Source organism: Mustela nigripes, chromosome 3, assembly GCF_022355385.1.
Source record: "Mustela nigripes isolate SB6536 chromosome 3, MUSNIG.SB6536, whole genome shotgun sequence".
Taxonomy (NCBI): domain Eukaryota; kingdom Metazoa; phylum Chordata; class Mammalia; order Carnivora; family Mustelidae; genus Mustela; species Mustela nigripes.
The window spans coordinates 81,409,021-81,429,694 of NC_081559.1; the positions used below are offsets into that span (position 1 = coordinate 81,409,021).

The 20,674-nt window shown below is 35.7% G+C and overlaps 1 protein-coding gene and 1 non-coding gene across 4 annotated transcripts in view; one reads left to right on the forward strand and one right to left on the reverse strand.

Moving 5' to 3' along the window:
• The window catches only part of EPC2 (enhancer of polycomb homolog 2), a 113,831-nt gene that overhangs the window by 71,897 nt on the left and 21,260 nt on the right, over positions 1-20,674 (reverse strand). The gene's annotated exons all lie outside the window — the stretch shown is intronic.
• Positions 15,466-15,572, forward strand: LOC132014705 (U6 spliceosomal RNA). Its single transcript, XR_009403360.1, has one exon. It is a non-coding gene; the product is annotated as a U6 spliceosomal RNA (small nuclear RNA).

Consider the following 20,674-nt stretch of genomic DNA (forward strand, 5'->3'; position numbering starts at 1 on the left):
GTAAAAACCAACATAATGCAGACCTTTACTAACCTGAAAAGATGTTAGGATACTTTTTTGAGGTAAGAGACAGGTGGGTGAGTGCCAGTTTAGATGTACTAATATAACTTGCATAAATATAATGTGTATTATAACATGCTATAATATAAATAACATGTACAAATATTAATGAGTATGTGTGTAAAAAAAATAGACTAAAAGAATACAGAACAGAATACACTACAAAATACTTTTTAGGTGGGCCTTATATTCTTCTGTGCATCTGCTCTCTCATATTTTCCAAATATTCTGTAATAAATCTGTATTACTTTCCTGAGTTTAAAAAGTGGTATAACTTTTGAATCTTAAATGAAGGGACTCACCACCAATATACATGAAGTCACTTCTTATGACTTAGACTTCTGAAATATCCTTTTGAACCTTACTGTATTATACCTAAACATTTTTGTGTTTTCCTAGATAATTACATTCTCTGTGCCTTCTGTTTTTCCTAGTAGTATATGATAAACTGTTAAAAGCATACTAAAAGGAAGTAAATAACTCATCACTTGTAGTCATATATAATAGGTACCAATCACTATCCTATAAAATGTAGGGCAGGGACGCCTGGGTGGCTCAGTGGGTTAAAGCCTCTGCCTTTGGCTCAGGTCATGATCCCAGGGTCCTGGGATCGAGCCCCGCATTGGGCTCTCTGCTCAGCAGGAAGCCTGCTTCCTCCCCTCTCTCTGCCTGCCTCTCTGCCTACTTGTGATCTCTGTCTGTCAAATAAATAAATAAATCTTTAAAAAACAAAAACATAAAAAAATGTAGGGCAGAATTTTGGGGGGGACTGGGGGAAGGTGTAAATTAAGGCACTATGGCCACATTGGTAGAAATCAGCAGTGTTGAAACCTGAATCCTTGTTTATATGTCTCTTTTTCATCTTGCTAACCTCATGCCCCAACTTTGGGTATCAGAATCCATTAATTCAGTGAGGCTGCATAAAGGGGGGGGGGGAATCAAAGATTCTTCACTGGTATTTTAAAAATTCACATGCAAAATCCCCAATTAAAAACAGCAGGCTAAATACCTATATTTATATAGGCATATATAGGCATACTTCACCAATTACAATAGTAAATTTACCAATAAAGGACCAAGTAACTTAGAAAGCCACAATAACAAATAGAATGAGAGATGAGCCATTAGCCCTAAACAGAGTGTAGCAAAAATCTGGGAGATCAAAATCGAAAGATGGTTTTGAATCCCTGCAGAGGGAAAAGATAAAAACTGAACCCATCTGTCCTACAGAAAACAAGATAATGGGGATTTTGAAACACTAGTTAGAAACAGCTAAAATGAGACAAGCACTTCTTTGTCTGTTCCTCAAAGTAGATCATTCTACACAGACAGAAGAGGGCACCATGGAATAAGTAATACTGTGAACCACCCTTAACCTGTGGGAGTAAAGAAAACCTAAAAGTCTACTGTTATTATTAAAATTTTTAAAAAGATCCAACCTGTAATGATATATTCTCTCCACTCTGGAGAGAGGAACAGAAAAAACACTTCAAGAAAAATGCACCGAACAAACTTAATTAAATATGCCCCAAAGAAGCATTTATAGATATGAAAAATATCTTTGAATCAAACTCAAAAGCTAAGATCAGAGGAGGATGAAAGAAATGAAAAAAATGAAAACAGCTGACTAACTCAGGGAAAAAAAGAAAAAAAAATTATCTCAGAGATGAAGACTGAAGTTACTAGTAGCCAAGTGCAAAATGCACTCTAACAAGAAAGTGTTACATAAAGGTTGTCAAATGACCAAAAGAAGGAGATAAAGTAAAACAGTAAGATGTAAAACAAAGAAGGAATGACACTGATATAATTGGAGTCTATGAAGAAGAAAAACAATGCAAAAGAATATTCAAAATAACAATCCCCTGAAATGTCTGTAAAACAGATCGGAATCTACATGTCAAAAAAAGCTCACAGGGGAACAGGATGACATACAAGAGCCCTCACCACCACAGGCACAATCTGACAATGCTTGGTACAGTCAGGAGAAGACACTCTGCTCATAGATTCTCTCTTGGGAAGAAAAGAGAAAAGTAGAATGCACATCCAACATTCCGGCTTTTTGGGAAACTGCCCAAGGGACTAATTTCTGTCTCAGCTAACTCAAGAACATGGACTGAAAGAGCCAGCATTCTTTGGATTCCTGGGAACTGCAGAGAACAAGAGAGCACTCAGAGTACTGCTGATGCACCAAAGAAATTATAGTACTGCACAGAGACACCAGAGGGAGCAAAAGGTAACAAACTCCTGAAAAACTAGCAATACTCTGTAACCAGGAAATTATGTGCACATGCCCAAAGAAGATGCATCTCCTGAAAAGGTTTGAGGGGCTTCCAGATTCTTTGCCTGGGCTGACTGGAAAAGGTCTTCCCAGTATGAAGCCAATTTGTAAAAGACTGGGAGAGCTGACTGTTTTTGAAAAATGCATAAATTAGGGGCACCTAACTAGCTCAGTTGGAAGAGTGACTCTTGATCTTGGGAGTCGTAGGTTCGAATCTCATCCTGGATACAGAGATTACTTAAAAAAAAAAAAAAAGAAAAAGAAAAGAAAGAAAGGAAAAGGAAAAGGAAAAAAAAAAGGTAAACAAACTTAAAAATTTTTTTTTAAAGATTTTATTTATTTATTTGACAGACAGAGATCACAACTAGGCAGAGAGGCAGGAAGAGAGGAGGAAGCAGGCTCCCTGTTCAGCAGAGAGCCTGATTCAAGGCTGGATCCCAGGACCCTGGGAACATGATCTGAGCTGAAGGCAGAGGCTTTAACCCACTGAGCCACCCAGGTGCTACTTAAAAAAAATTTTAAGTAAAAAAACAAAATGCACAGGCTTGATGGTTCAGTTGATTAAGTGTCTCCTTTTGGCTCAGGTCATGATTCCGATGTCCTGGGATCTCCTCCCACTGGGTTCCCTGCTCAGGAGGGAGCCTGCTTTTCTCCCTCTGCTTTTCTCCCTCGCTCATGCTCACTTCCTCTCACTTTCCTCTCTCTTAAAATAAATAAAATCTTAAAAAGAAAAATTTAAAAAAATGCACAAATTACAGTAAAAAAATAACAAGGTGCACCAAGAAATAGGAAATACACTCAAAGAAACAAAATAAACCTACCAAAAAGACCCTAAAGAAATGGAGATGTGTGGATTATTTGACAACAAAGTTTAAAATAATTATCTTAATAAAGCTCAACATGCTACAAAACCCCCCACAAATAGGCAGTTATATGAAACCAGGGGAACTGATGCATGAACAAAATGAGACTAGCAATGAAGACATAAGAAATATCAAAAAGAACCAAACAAATTCTGGAGCGGAAGATTACAGTAACCAAATTGAAAAACCCACTAGAGGGATTCAACAGCATACTTCATTAAGCAGAGGAAATAATTAGTGAACTCAAAAAGAAATCATTTGAAATTATTTAGTCAGAGGAACAAAAAGGGGTAAAGAAATGAAGAAAGCCTAAGAGATTTATATGACACTGCTGACAGACCAATATAAACATTATGGAAGCCCCAAAAGGAGAAAAGAGAAAGGAACAGAGAACTTGTTTGAAAAAACAATGGCTGAAAATCAAATCAGAGGAAAGAAATCCAAATAAAAAATGCTCAAATAACATCAGCAAAGATGAACTCAAAGTCCACACTAAGACACATTGTAATCAAACCACCAAAAGTCAAAGACAAAGACAGAATCTTGAAAGCAAGGGAAAAGCAAATCATCATGTACAAAGGAATACCCATAAAATTATCAACAATTTCTCATCAGAAATATTACATGCCAGAAAGGAATGGGCTCATAGTCAAAGCACTGGAAGAAAAAACTGCCAATCAAGATATTACATCTGGAAAAACTGTCATTCAAAAATGACAAAGGACAAACAAGGACCTATCCATATAAACAAAAAATGAGGGAATTTATATCTACTATCCCTGTCTATAAGAATTGCTAAAGGGAGTCATTTCAAGTTGAAACAAAAAGACACTTAACAACACAAAAACATTCAAAAACATAAAACTCTGGTAAAGGTATATATATAGACAAATACAGAATTTTGAATACTATAATGGTGGTGCATAAGTCATTTTTGATTCTGGTATAGAACTTAAACGATCAAAGCATAAGAGTAAGAATTAAGGGTGCCTGGGGGGCTCAGCTGGCTGAGACGCTGGCTGCCTTTGACTTAGGTCATGATCCTGGAGTCCCAGGATGGAGTCCCACATCAGGCTCCCTACTCAGTGGGGAGTCTGCTTCTCTCTCTGACCCTCCCCCCTTTCATGCTCTCTCTCTCTCACTCTTTCTCAAATAAAATCTTAAAAAAAAAAGTGTTGAATAAAAAAATGTTAAGGACACAAAATGTAGAAAGACTGAATTTATGACATTAATAACATAAAACAAGAGATATAAACAATTTGAACTTTTCTACACAAATGAGTTCATCAGTTTAAAAAAAAAAAAACTGTTATACTGTGTTTTCATTTGTCTCAGTATTTTCCAAATTCCTCTGTGACTTCTTTCTTGATCCACTGATTTGTTCAGAAGTGTGTTGTTCAGTTTCCACATATTTGTGACTTTCAGTTTTCCTTTGCTGTTATTTCTAGTTTTATTCCATTGTGGTTGGGAAATATACTTGGTATGATTTCATACTTCTTAAATTTGATAGAAGTTGTTTTGTGGCCTAATGTGATCTCTCCTGGAGAATGTTCTGTTGTATAATTGAGAAAAATAGGTATTCTGCTGTTATTGTGTGGAGTGTTCTGTGTATGTCAAGCTCTTACCAAATAACTGAGAAGGAAAAACTTCCAAATTCATTTAACGAGACCAGTACTACCCTGATAGCAGGATCAGACAAATACTACAAGAGGGAGGAGGGGGGAATGGGTGAAAATAGTCAAAAGGTACAAACTTCCGGTTATAATTTTAAGAAGTTGTGGGGATGTAATGTACAGCATGGTGGCTATAGTTAAAAATACTATACTGTATACTTCCAAAAATGTTCACGGACTGTAACAGTAACAGAAATACCACAGGATCTGGCAATCCCACTTTTATGTGTATATCCAAAACAACTGAAAACAGGATTTAGAAGAGGTATTTGCATATCCATGTTCATTGCAGTGTTATTCATAATAGCCTGTGGTGGAAGGAATCCAAATGTTTACTGACAGATGAAGGGCTAAACAAAATGTGGTATATACATATAATGGAGTATTAACCTTAAAAGGAAGGCAATTCTGATACATGCTATCACATGGATGAACCCTGAGAACATTATGCTAAGTGAAATAAGTTAGTCCTGGTCACAAAAAGACAAATCCTGTATGATTTCACTTATATGTTACATAAAGTAGTCAAATTCTTTCTTTTTTTTTCCCCCAAGATTTTGCTTGTAAGTAATCTCTACACCCAACGTGGGGCTTAAACTCACAACGCTGAGATCAAGAGTCACCTGTTCTACCAACTGAGCCAACCAGGCATAACTAAAGTGGTCAAATTCTTAAAAATCACAAGTATAATGGTGGTTGCTAGGGACTAGGAGAAGAGGAAAAAAGAAGCTGTTTGCTCAATGGGTATAGATGCAATTTTCCAAGATGAAAAAGTGCTACATATCTGGTAACACTGCATATAGTTAACACTATTGTATTGCAAATTTAAAAACTTCAGGTGGCAAATTTTAGGTTTTTAGTTCTTTACTACAACAATTAACAAAAAGCTTATTAAGTACTTGGCAAAAGTAATCCAAAACAACAACCAATTTTGACAAATTTCTGAATAAAACTATTTCAAAAATAATGACAAAATTTTCAAAGACTCCAAACAATAATAGTAAAATAACAGTAATAATTATTATAAACTAATATATTATTAAAGTAAAAAAAAATAAAAACGGACTAAAATCAGACTTCAAAAACAACATAGTGCAAAATATTAATGAAGCAACATTCTGAGAAACCTCAATGAATGAAAAGTATGAAGGATTTTAAATTCAGCTAAGCTGTTCTTCAAGTAGCAAGGCTCCAGAAGGAACTCAGGGAATTTTGTAAGGGACTTTTGACAAATCTACTAGAATAGCACTGTTCAACAGAAATATAATGCAAGCCACACATGTCAGCCATATATTTAAATTTTCTAGCAGCCTCATTTAAAAAAGAAGAGGTGAAATTAGTTTTAATAATACATTTTATTTAAGCCAATGTACATATCTATCTACAATGTTATCATTTCAACACACAATCAATTAAAAAATCTATGGAGATACTATGCATTTTTTTCTCCCATAACAAGTCTACAAAAACTGGTGTGTATTTTTACCTGAATGGAACAACTAAATTCGGACTAGCCATATTTCAAGCGCTCAAAAGCCACAAGTGACTACTGGCTATATATTGAGAGTAGAGGCCATCTTCACCTTGGTTTCATCCAACCAAGCGATAACGTATAAACTCTAGTAAAATTTTACGTACAAAACAAAACAAAAAAAAAAACAAAAATATTTTACGTACACACATGGACACTCTTCATCCACCCAAGAGATAATTGGTAAACTTGTAGTAAAATTTTACTTATACACATATACAAATCTTCCAAAGATGGGAAAAGGTCTAAAGGCTAATACGCAAACATCTACATGCAAAGTGAAAATAAAGCATCTAAAAATGGGAGAAGAAAAAAATACAAACTTTCTCAAATACAAAATACAATCTTTTTAAATAAAAGCAAATAGACAGGGCACCTGGATGCCTCAGTCGTTTAAGCGGCCAACTCTTAATTTCAGCTCAGGCCATGATCTCGTGGTCCTGGGACTGAACTCTGTTTGGGCTCTACACTCAGCAAGAAGTTTGCTTGAGGATTCTCTCCGTTTCCCTCTGCTCCTTACCCCATTTGCATGCTCTCTCTAAAATAAATAAATCTTTTTTAAAAAGAGCAAAAAAAATTATTTTAAAAAGAGCAAAAAAAATTATAAATACTATAAAAGAGTTGAGACTAAATATATTCAATCATATCAATAAATAGCAGTGGACTTAACTATAAAAATGAAAAAATTTTCAACCTGTCTCATATAACCCAAGACTCAGCTATATGCCATGTACAATAAACACAGACACACACACACAAATGTGGTTCATAAAAAGAAAATTAAAGGAATGGGTGAAGTTTATCAGGTAATGGAAGATGGTAAAAAAGATGAGCAGATCCTATCAGACAAGTAAAGTTCAAGTCAAAAAGCATTAAGCATGCCCCAATAAACAACATTCACAATAAAGGCTTTTACTATCTGCAGATCATTCATGAATGTCTGTATCTTTAAGTTTTGGTTATCCTATACATATTTAAGAATATCTAACAAAAAACACAGCAACCTTTTTATAAAGCAAAAGCTACAGTATATGGAAGGACTGATAAAGACACACTAATAGTATTAACTGACTTTAACACACCACTCTCACTCAGCGTAAGGTTAAGTAGACAAAGAACAAGCAAGGACGTACTCACGGACCTAATTTAGTAAAGCAGACCTTATAGCGATATATAAAACTTTATACCCAATGCTCCTTCTTCTCAAATACACAAGCAACTTTGAAAAACATGATCATTTATTACAAAGAATATGGTATTATGAATAGCACAGAATGAAGAAAGAGACAATTCTCTGAGCATCATCTCTTTTGATGGTTCTGAATTTTAAAACCAAGTTAATGTTTAACATGCTCTAAAAGTAATTAAAATCAACAAGGATGTGGGGAGAAACCAAAATAGTACACAAGGAGAAACAATAAATAAACACCTCACTTACTAGAAATGAATATTCATATAGCCACAATGAAGAGAACAGAAAACAAAGAAATTTTAAGTTCCTTTGGAAAATAATGATTTGAAGTTCATGTGTAAAACTTAAATAAGGTATCTTTCAAAGAACTGTGATGATACAGTAGTTCATGGCACACTCTAAGAGATAAAAGTTTGTTTTTATTAAAACAAGAGACACAATATTCAAAATAGTGTAATTTTAAGAACGGGATAAAAAATATTTAGGAATTTTGACAATTAAAACCCTTTCTTCAACACCCATTCATAACACAAAATTCCCTGAAAGAAATTTCCCCAAGCCGATAAAGAGCAGGCACCCATAGAAAACCTATACCTAACTATATACTTAGGGTCAAAGACTGAATACTTTCCTCCTGAGATGAAATTCAAGCCAAAGAAGTCTGTTACCACTTCTAGCCCACCTTTCACTTAAGATTATAGTCGGTAGAATGAGGGAAGAAAAACAAAAACAGGCTGCCTGCAGACTGAGAAAGAAGACATAAAATTAATTTGTACATGGTAATTTGTACATGATATGCTCATGTAGGGAAAAAATCCTAGGGAATTTCATCAGAGTTCCTAGAACTTACGTGAACTTAACAAAGTCACAAGTCAGTATTAAACACTCAATTGTATTTCCATATATTGGCAACTAAAAAATGAAAATAAAAAGCAGTATCATTTATAGCAGCATCAAAACTATTAAATATTTAAGAGACAGGCTTAACAAATCATGTGTGAAACTAACACAGCAATGTAAATGGAAATATAACACCTTAATGGATTGGAAGGTTCAATACTTTTCCAAAAAAATTTACTTGGATAAATTTCCCTCCAAATTTTCTAAATTTCTAATAAATTCCAATCAAAACCCCAAGCGTTTTTTTTAAACAAAAATGGACAAGTTAATTCAAAAATTCATATAGAAAGATAAAAGAAAAATAGCCAAAATAACCTTGAAAAAGTAAATCTGAAGTACATATACAATCTGATTACAAATTAAATCATAAATCATAAAGCTAAATTATTCAACAGTGTCACTAGCATAAGATCATGTAAAACAACAGAAAACAACCACACAAAAGTCTAAAATAGGCCCACATACATAAAGATAATGAATTTTAGGAGCCAATTAATGAGAGAATTGAATGAGGGCGAGGACAGTCTTTCCCACAAATGGTCTGAACAGAGTGTGGAAAAAAATAAACCTATGCTCTTACCTCATACTTTACATAAACACTAACTCAAAACAGACCACAGGCCTAAATATAAAGCCTACACTTTAAAAAGTCCATAAGAAAATATAGGAGAAAAATTTTAGTGACCCTGAGTTTGGTAAAGATTTCTGAGGACACAAAATGCACAGATTATAAATTAAAGAAATGATAAACTGGGCTTCCTGAAAATTAAAAAAGTATGCTATTCAAAACACATACTTTAGAAAATGAAAAGACATGCCAGACTGAAAAAATATTCACAATACATTATGTGAGGGCCCTTCTATGCAGAATAAAGAACTCCTATATCGCAATAATAATAAACCAACCCAATTTTTAAAAACAAAATGAATAAAAGATTTAAAAAGACACTTCACAAAAGAAAAAAGAGTAATGACCAACAAGCACTTGAAAAGATGCTCAACAACTTTTTATGAGGAAAAATGCAAAATGAATCCACAGAAGTTTTGACTACACACTCACAAAATGACTAAATTAAGTAACTGACACCACCAACTGCTGGTGGGAGTGTCCAATGATAACACCCCTCTGCAAAACTATTGGGCAGTTTCTTAAAAAATAAATACATGGCTATTATGGGGCACCTGGGTGGCTCAGTCAGTTTGGTTAAGCATCCAACTCTTGATTTTGGCTCAGGTCATGATCTCAGGATCTTAAGATGGAGCCCCAAGTTAGGTTCCCTGCTCAGCAGGGAGTCGGCTTGAGATTCTCTCTTCCTATGCCCCTCCCCCATGCATGCTCTCTGGCAAGCACTTAAAAGAAATACATGCGTATCACATGACCCAGCAATCCTACTAAACATGTACCCCAGAAGTGAAATGCATGTTGACAGACAACCTGCACATGGATGCTAACTGTTATTTTACTTACAACAGCCAAGAACTGGAAACCATACAAATATACCATCAACAAGTAAACAGACAAAGTGGAAGGTTCATTCACTGGAATACTACAGAGTTAAAAAAAAAAAAATTAAGAGGGGTCAAACTGATGATATGCACAACAATAATATACCTCAGAACTATACTGAGGAGAAAGGGGAACCCTCTACACTGCTGGTGGAAATGCAAGCTGGTACAACCACTCCAAAATCAGAAATGTTTAAAAATAGAGCTCCCCCCCTGCAACTGCACTACAAGGGATTTAACTAAAAAATACACACATAGTGATCCGAAAGGGTACCTGCAAACCAATGTTTATAGCAGAAATGTCCACAATAGCCAAATTATGCAAAGAGCCCTTATGTCCATCAACAGATGAATGGATAGAGAAGATGTGGTGTATATTTATACACACACACAGGAATATTACTTAGCCATCAAAAAAATGAAAACTTACCATTTGCAACAATGTGGATGGAACTAGAAGATATTACGCTAATTGAATTAAGTCAGAAAGACAATTATATGATTTCACTCATATGTGGAATTTGGGAAGTAAAACAGAAGAAATGGGGGAAAAGAGGGGAAAGTAGAATGAGACAAAATCAGAGAGGGAGATAAATCTCAAGAGACTCTTAACTGTAGGACACAAACTGAGGGTTGCTGGAGGGGAGTGAGGTGGGGGGATGCAGTAACTGGGTGATGGGCATTAAGGAGGGCATGAGGTGTGATGAGCACTAGGTGTTGTGTGCAACTGATGAATCACTTAACTCTACCTCTGAATCTAGAAATATACTATATTAATTAACTGAATTTAAATAAAATAAAAAGTTTATTCCACTTTAGGGGAAGGGGCTGGAGGATGAGCAAACTAGGTGAAGGGGATTCCAGTTATAAAATAAGTCAAAGAAATGAAAAGTACAGTATGAAGAATATGATAATATTGTAATAACAATGTTCGGTGACTACACTTACCATGATGCACACTGAGTAATGTATGGGACTGTGGAATCACTATGTTGTACACCTGAGACTAATGTAACACTGTGTGTCAAAGCTACTTCAGTAATAAAAATGATTTTTGAAGTCCCCCCAAAAAATGTACTGAGAAATAACCAGACCCCAAGTGACTATGAACTGTCATGGTTCCCTTTATATGACATGTGAGAACAGAGAAAACTAATACATAGTGATTGAAATCAGATCATTAGTTGACTGAAACAGGGGTGGAGGATATGACTGCAAAAGGGTTAAAGGGGATTTTTGTGGGGAATGAAAATGTTTTTATTGTTTGGAATGGTGGTCACACAGGTACACTTGTTTATTAAAACACAGAACCACACACGAAATAAATGATTTATATTGTATATAAATTACACTTCCACAGAGATGATTTTTAAAATGAAGAAAAGGGGCAACTGGCTGCCTTAGTTGGTAGAACATACCACCCTTGCTCTCCGGGTCATGAGTTCAAGCCCCACACTGGGCACAAAGCCCACTTAAAATTTTAAAAAAAGAAGAAAAAAATAACAAGATGAAACAAAACATTAATGTAAACAATACATGCTGGCAAGACAATATTTACAATGCTCGTGAAATTGTGATGAGTATAACAGACACTTTTCAAGAATGAGTGCTAGTGAATGTGTTAAAGTATAAATTGGTATAATCTGGAAAACAGTTTGGTAAGAGGGTCTTTTTTTTAAAGGTAAGTTTTATTTAAAAAATTTTTTTAAAGGTTTTATTCATTTATTTGCCAGAGAGAGAAAGAGACACAGAGAGAGGAAACACAAGCAGGGGGAGTAGGAGAGGGAGAAGCAGGTGTCCCCCCAAGCAGGGACCCCAACACAGGGCTCGATCCCAGGACCCTGGGATCATGACCTGAGCCGAAGGCAGACACCCAATGACTGAGCCACCGAGGCACCCTGGTAAGATGTTTCTAAGCTTTAAATCCATTGCCAAGTAAGACTTCTTGAAAAATAATGACATCTGAAAATATTTATGTATTAAGTAGAAAAACAGGAAACAAAATCACTTAGTGAAGATAATCTCAAATATAGAAAGGCAAACAGAATGTGAAGATGACAGCATGAATAAATGTAGAGTTAAAAAAAAAAAAAAAGCCGGTAAGAAATGTGCCAAAGTATTAAATAGTGAAATTATCAGGGGTGTCTATTTTCCCCTCTACATTTTCTACAATTTACTCGAATAGTACATATTACAAAAAGCAACCAGCCAATCTTTAAAATCACTAATCTGGTATCTTTCCATAACCAAAAAAAGAGAGAGAGAGAGAGAGAGACAGAGAGGAAGACAAAATAAAAAAGACTCTAGATAAGTCCTTGTCCTATCCTAATTAAACCTGCCTCTCTTCTAGTACTAACTTTCTAAATCTAATTCTCAGCTCTGGCAGCATATTAAAATCACCTGGAGAGACCAAGTATGGACTATATGGGTGAGAAAATAGTTAAAAGGATGCAGCAGCTGACTTCCACTCCAACACAGATGACATACATACAGTGAAATATTATTTAGCCATAAAAAGAACAAAGTACTACAACATGCATGAACCTTTCAAACAATATAAAGTGGAAGTCATCAGATACAAAAGGCCACATGTTGTATGACTCCATTAACAGGAAATGTCCAGATATGGGCAAACCCACAGAGAAAGAGGTGCACCTGGGTGGCTCAGTCATTAAGCATCTGCCTTTAGCTCAGGTCGTGGGCCCAGAGTCCTGGGACTGAACCCCATGTCAGGCTATAGTTCAGTGGGAAGCCTGATTCTCCTTCTCCCACTCCCAGCCCTGCTTGTGTTTCCTCTCTTGCTGTCTCTCTGTCAAATAAATAAACAAAATCTTAAAAAAAAAAAAAAAATCCATAGAGAAAGAAAGTGTATTAGTGGTTGTTGGGGAGTGGAAAGGGTCATGAGATGGAATGTGACTAATAGGTATAGGATTTCTTTTTAGGATAATGGAAGTGTCCTGGTACAAGACAGTTATGATGTACACCACTGATTATAGTAAAAACCACTGCACACTTTAATATGGTGAATTGCATTACATGAATTTTATTACCAAAAAACTGCAGGGGCACCTAGGTGGCTCAGCTGGGTTAAGTGTCTGGCCTTTTGCTCAGGTCTTGATCCCAGGGTCCTGGGATCGAGCCCTGCATCGAGCTCCCTGCTCAGCGAGGAGCCTACTTCTCCCTCTCCCTCTGCTACTCCCTCAATTGTGCACACGCACACACTCTCTCAAATAAATAAGAAAACTCATTTTTAAAAATTCCAAAGAAGAAAAGGTGAAGTAACAGGAAATCAATTCATCCTTCTACCAAAAGCAACAACAACAAAAAAATCTAATGAGAGGTGAAACAATGCTTTTCCAGACACTGGACACCAGGCAATGAAGGACAATGATAATTAAGAGAAGTAAAACAAAACAAACAGTCCTACAATTGCCTCAGCTTACTACCCTGGAAAAGCTATGCCATGAAGCAGGAAAGTGAACTAAGACAAAGCCAAAAGACTTCATGAGTTGGAGACAGAAACAATAGTCTAAGAAGACAAAGGCACCTAAGGCTCATAAACAAGAGTACCAAAAAGGAAGGCACTGTAGAGAGAGTCCAGGAGATCTGCAGAGAGTTCTCTGCAGTATTCAGCATAGTACTCATCAGCACAGATTTGTGAATAAACCATAAGGCATTGGAGAAAGAACTATCCCAAAGGACTAGAAGGAAAAGTCCCTGTCAGGGCCAAGAAGAGCACCTGTTCCCACAAACTAGGCTGGGGGAAAAAAAAAAGACATGCTACACCAAGGAACAAAGGATGACATTGAATTTCATCAGCAAGTGGGAGTGCCTGGGTGGCTCAACCTGTTAAGCATCTGCCTTTGGCTCACATCATGACCTTGGGAACCAGAATGGCACACCATGTTGGTCTTGAGTCTGCTTCTCCCTCTTCCTCCTTGTGTCACTCTCCCTCTCAAATAAATAAATAAAATCTTAGGGGGGGGGGACAAAAAAACAGTGCAACTGAGAAGACTGGAGCACCATTGTTTAAATACTGGAAGAAAAAACTGTCAAGCTAGAATTCTGTATCCAGGAAAAATAATTTCAAAAAACAAAGGTGACATTAGAGATCTGTTATACAAATGCCCATACAGTTAATAATACTATAAATTACATTTATAAATTATTAAAAGGATGTTTGTTATGTGCCTTACCACACACAAAAATGGGGAAATAACATTTTTAGACTTGCAAAAGCTGAACTATTCGTTATCAGCAAACCCACAGTACAAAAAATGTTAACAATAACCCTTTGGGAAAAAGGAAAATGATACCTGATGGAAGTCTGGATATGAAATAAACTGATGGGAAGGAGTAATAATAATTATGAAGACAAATACCTACCTCCTTCTCTTATCATTTAAAAGTACTTGAAAAATAACTGGCTATTTAAATAAAAATAAGAAAGTGTTACAGGGTTTACTACAAGTGTAAAATGTTTGGAAACAATAGCATAAGGTTCAGAGAAATGGAAATACATAAGGTTCTTACACTATAGGTAAGTGGTATCACTTAAAGACAGACAGTGATAAGCTAAAGATACACAGCTAGTCCACGAGTTATGACAATCCAAGTTGCATTTTTTTTTCACTTTACGATGGTTTGAAAATGATATGCACTCAGTAGAAACCATACTTCAAAATTTGAATCATTATCCTCTCCTGGGTTAGCAATATGTGGTACAATGCCCTCTTGTGATGCTGAGCAGTAGCAGTAAGTTGCAGCTCCTAGTCCACCACACAATCATGAGGGTAAACAACCCATACATTTACAACTATTCTGTAACTGTACAACAATTCTGTTGTTCATTTTCAGTACATTATTCAATAAATTACATGAAATATTCAAAACTTTATTATAAAAGACTTTCTGCTAGATGACTCTGCCTAATTTTAGGTAATATAAGTGTTCTGAGGACATTTAAAGTAGGTTAGGATAAGCCATGATGTTCAGTAGGTTAGGTGCATTAAATACACTTTGACTTATATTCAACTTGCAATGAGTTTAGGGGGATATAACCTCATTTTAAGTCAAGAATGATCTGTACACTAAACCCCTAAATAGAATTTCTCAACCTTGGAACTACTGACATTCTGGGCAAGGCAAGCCTTTTTGTGGGAGGTCTTGTGTACTGGAAGATGCTTAGTAGCATCCCTGACTTCTACCCATGGGATGATGGTAACACCCCCACCCCGACAGCATGAAAATCAAAAATGTTTCCAGGCGTTATCAAGTGTCCTCTGGGAAATAAGTCAGACCTCTCTGATGACCATTTCCCATATCAATCACTTAAAGTAAAACAACAAGAAAAAAAAAAGTTATAGCAAGTAAGACAAAAACAAATAAAGTGGAATCATAAAAAAATAATCCAAAAGAAGGCAGAGTAGGAGAGAAAGAAAACAAACAAGAAACAGAAAATAGTGCTTGCTGCAGCAGCACACATACTAAAATTGGAATAATACAGAGATGAGTAGCATGGCGCCTGCACAAGGATGACACACAAACCCATGAAGTGTTCGATATTTTTTAGGGGGACCTGGCTTCCTCAGTTGAGACAGCATGCAACTCTTGATCCAGGGATTGTAGTTAAAGCTGCACACTGGGCATAGAACCTACTAAAAAAGACAGGAGGGAAAGAAGTAGGGAGGAAGGGGAAATGGTAAAATAACAGGATGAAACCTAACCGGATCAAACATCATATTAAATCTCAGTGAACTAGGAACTGAGGGGAACTTCCTCAATTTGACAAAGACTGTCTACAAAACTTCTATAGCTAACATCATAGTTAATGGTGGGAAACCTGAAGCTTTCCCACTAAGTTACAAAGCAAGAATGTCCCCTCATCACTTTGTTTCAACACAATACTGAAAAGTTCTGGCTAGTGAAATAAGAAAAGGAAATAAAAGGCATACAGATAGGGAAAGAAGAAATAAAACTGTCTTTACAGATATTATGATCATCTATGTAGAAAATCTGAAGGAAATGACAAAAAGTAGTTTATTTCATTATGCTTAAACAGATCAATCGGTCAAAAGGACTTAACCCTACTCATTTATGTACCCAATAACAAAACTTCCAAGATACATGAAACAAAAATCAGTGTAACTTCAAGGATAAAGAGACAAGCCCACAATTACAGAGGTTTTAATACCATATTCTCAATGAGGGAGACAAACCATAAGAGACTCTTAATCTCAGGAAACAAACTGAGGGCTGCTGCGAGGCATACAGATAGGGTGGCTGGGTTATGGACAATGGGGAGGGTACGTGCTATGGTGAGTGCTGTGAACTGATGATTCACAGATCTGTACCCATGAAGTAAATAATACATTATATGTTAATAAATAAGTAAGTCTTTAAAAAAAACCACACACACAACTAGACAGAAAATCAAGAGACACTGCATACAGTAACACTACCAGGTAACTTAACCTGACTTTTACAAAATGCTCCACCCAACAAAGGTAGCATATACCTTCTTTCCATGTTCACAGGAATCATTTACAAAGAAAGAACATATCCTGAAAAGCATATTAAGAATTCAAACCAAGGGACACCTGGGTGGCTCAGTGGGTTAAAGCCTCTGCCTTCAGCTCAGGTCATGATCCCAGGGTCCTGGGATCAAGCCCTGCATCGGGCTCTCTGCTCAGCAGTAGCCCGCTTCCCCTTCTCTCTGCCTGCCCCTCTGCATGCCTCTCTGCCTACTTGTGATCTCTGTCAAGTAAATTTAAAAAAAAAAAAAAAAAAAAAAAAGAATTCAAACCAAATGTTCTCAGACCACAATAATGAAGTTAGAAATTTAGAATAGGGGGGATAAAAAGAAAAAGAAATTCATAACAGAAAGATCCCTGTGAAACCACTGAATACTTGGAAACTAAATAACGCATTTCTAAATAACCCCAGGGTCAAAGAAAAAATCAAATAGAAACTAGAAAGTATCTTAAAGAGAATAAAAATTTAAACAAAAAGTCAAAAAATACTGCTAAAACAGCACTTATGAAGAAATGTATTGCACTCAATACCTCTATTAAAATAAAGGTCTCAAATCAATGACCTTAGCTTCCACCCTCAGAAACTAGCAAAAGAGCAATTTAAATCCAAGTAAGCAGAAGAAAGGAAATGATCAAGATCAAAGTAAAAATCAATGAAACTGAAACAAAATCAACAAATCAACAAAAAACATCAGTGAAACCAAACATTAATTCTTTAACAAAATCAATAGAACTGATAAGTTTCTAGCCAGACTGATGAGGAAAAAAGTGGGAAGACAAAAATGACCAATGTCAGGCACAAGAGAGGAGACATCACCTTCAAGTATTACAAACTTATCAGTAAACCTGTCATTTAAGTGAAAAGAACAAATTCCTTGAAAGAAACAAATTTCACCAAAGTTCACTCAGCAAGAAATACGTAACCTGAATGACCCTAATACAGTAACTGAACTATAGTCAAAAACCCTTCAAACAAAGAAAATTCCAGGGACAGATGGCTTTATTAGTGAATTCTACAAAATATGTGAGGAGGAAATAATACAAACTCTAAACAAATTTTTCCATAATACTGAAGTGGAAGGAATACTTCCCAGCTCATTCTATGAAGCCAGTATTAACCTGATATTAAAACCAGAAAAAGACATTATAGGAGAAGAAAACTACAGACAAAAATATTCCTTGTGAACAGATATAATCTTCCTAAATAAAAATTTAGCAAAGAGAATTCAACAACACATTAAAAGAATAAAACATAACCAAATGGGGTTTATCCCAGGAATGCAACCTTGGTTTCAAAATCGATATAATTCGTTACATTAATTTTTTTAAATGCCATGATCATTTCTATACCAGAAAAATCACTTACAAAATCCAACACCCTTTCTAAAAATCCTCAGAAAACTAAAAATAAACTAAAACTATAGAAGGGAATTTCTTCAATTTGATAAAGGGGATTTATCCAAAACAAAAATCGCATCATACTTAAGTGAAATACTGAATGCTTCTCTTAAAATTAGGAAGATAGGGATATCTGCTCTCAACATGCTACCCATCCATTCCTCTACTATTCTAAATACTGCTTTTGTAAGTAAAGTTATATGTATTTTCATTAATTCTGCCCTCCAAAGAAATACATTAGCTTTAGCTAAAAAAGCAAAAAACAAAAAACAAACAAACAACCCCCCCACACACACACACAATGAAGTCACATTACGAACGTTCTGCCTTTTTCTATAAAACTGAACTTAAAGACATTTATCAACTAAACGGGTAAGTGCCCATATGCAATAAATTCCTTTTAGAATTTAATAACATGGTAAAGATTCTTCTCTTCTGAAAAACAGTTGTGTTAAATTTTCAATGAATAAGAACTGAATCACCCACAGCTTCTCTATCTTAATTGCCAGTAGAGATATGAAGAAAAAAGGGGATGAGAGGACTTTAATGACTCGAGTAACTAATATCTTAAGGCAAAATGTAAAAGTGAAAGCAATCTTATTGTATAGAAACATTTTATCATACCCATTATAATTCTAAAATACCTGACTTACAAATCAACTTTTGGAAAACAACTCAATTAGAAGTTATATAACACTAATTAGTTCCACTTCATAAAGTAACAAATGTTTAATCCTTTGTTATCTAATTGTCCGTTTTCTGAAAACTTGTTTTAAATTGAGAATTTCCTAATGTTGATTAAGTCCATGACCTTCAACATCAACACTAATTTAGGAAGGTGACAGTAACATCAGTAGCTGGCTTGCTCTTAAATATCCAAAAGATATTTAAGCAACAACAGAAATTAGTAGAGAAGATTCAAAAGAGTAAGCAAAATAAATGACACACAGCTTTAAAAAACATTATTTGATATCCAGTTAATTTATCTATTGACTAACAAAGTCATCTCTGACATTATTTTGCATTTCTTAAATACTAAGAGAGATAACTCTTACGTAAAATTTCAAGACACCTATATGTGAAAACCAAGAATCACTGGCTATACAAAGTAAAAACAAGAACATTAAAAAAAAAACAAAAAACTAGCAAATGGAATCACTCATCCAAGAAATTACACAAAAAGAAAAGGAGTCTCTCTCACCCAGCAAAAAAAAAAAACAAAACAAAAAACAAAACAAAAAACAACCCTGTGCCAGGCTACAGAGCTCTATACTTAAAAAATGCTTGGGAAGCAGTTCCTCTGGAAACTACCAAATTTGAAATGGGCAACAGATGAACACTTTACCGCCATAAGTAAAAATCAGTATAATGAAAGCAATCACTGGGGTGGGGGTGGGGCACAAAATACTCTGCATTTATCAATATCATCTATTAGACTTTTAAAATCATCCAGCATCTCCCAGATCCATTTGAGAAGTTCACAGAAACGTATCAAAACTCTTAGGTAGGGACGCCTGGGTGGCTCAGTTGGTTAAGCAGCTGCCTTCGGCTCAGGTCATGATCCCAGCATGTCAGGATCGAGTCCCGCATCAGGCTCCTTGCTCAGCGGGGAGCCTGCTTCTCCCTCTGCCTCTGCCTGTCATTCTGTCTGCCTGTGCTCGCTCTCTCTGCCCCCTCTCTCTCTGATAAATAAATAAAATCTTAAAAAAAAAAAAAAAAACTCTTAGGTGTTACAGAAAGGAGGAAAAAGAAAGGTTGAGTACCACTGCTCTAAACCAGGGCTTCTCAAATTCTAAGGTGCATCTAACCACCTAGCACTCTTTCTAAAATGCACATTCTTGATTCAAGAGGTGTAGGATAGGACTTGAAATTCAGGAATTTTATTGAACTCCCAAATAATGCTATATTCACAAACTGAACTTTGAGTAACAAGGTTCTCAACTACGCATTTCACAAAAGGTACCTTTATGCCATAATTACTCTGGAAAATAGTTTAACAGCTTTTTAGAAAAGTTAAACAGTTTTAATATGCCCACCATACTATCATGCCATTTCATCCCCAGGTATTTACCCAAAACAAATGAAAACAGATGTACAAAAATGCTCATAGCAGCTTTATTTGTAATAGCCAAAAACCAATCAACAGATGAGTGAATAAACTGGTATGTCTGTAAAATGGACTACTCTTGCAATATAAAGACATGCATTATTGATACATGGTACAGAATGTATTAAACTCAAACAATTATGCTGTGTGAAAGAAACCAAAGAAGAATAATATGCTTTATGACCCCATTTATATAAAAAGTCTAGAAGATGCAAACCACTGATCTACAGTGACAGCAGATCTGTGACTGCCTGCAAAAGGATAGGGGGCTTATAAAGGAGCATGAGGAAACAACTTTTGGAGGTGACAGATATGTTCATTAACCGTGACTGTAGTAATAACGTTTTTACAGGTGTATACATACAAACATCAACAAACTGTACATGCTAAGTACATGCAGTTTATTCATCAATATACCTCAATAAATCTATTTTGTTTTTTAAAAGATTTTATTTAGTCACTTAAGAGAGAGAGCACACACACACTGGCACAGAGAAGGAGAAGCAGCCACCCCCACCGAAAAGAGAGCCTGATGCCCCGGGCTTGATCCCAGGACCCCAAGATCATGATCTGAGCTGAAGGCAGATACTCAACCAACTGAGCCATCCAGGCACCCCAATAAATCTATTTTAG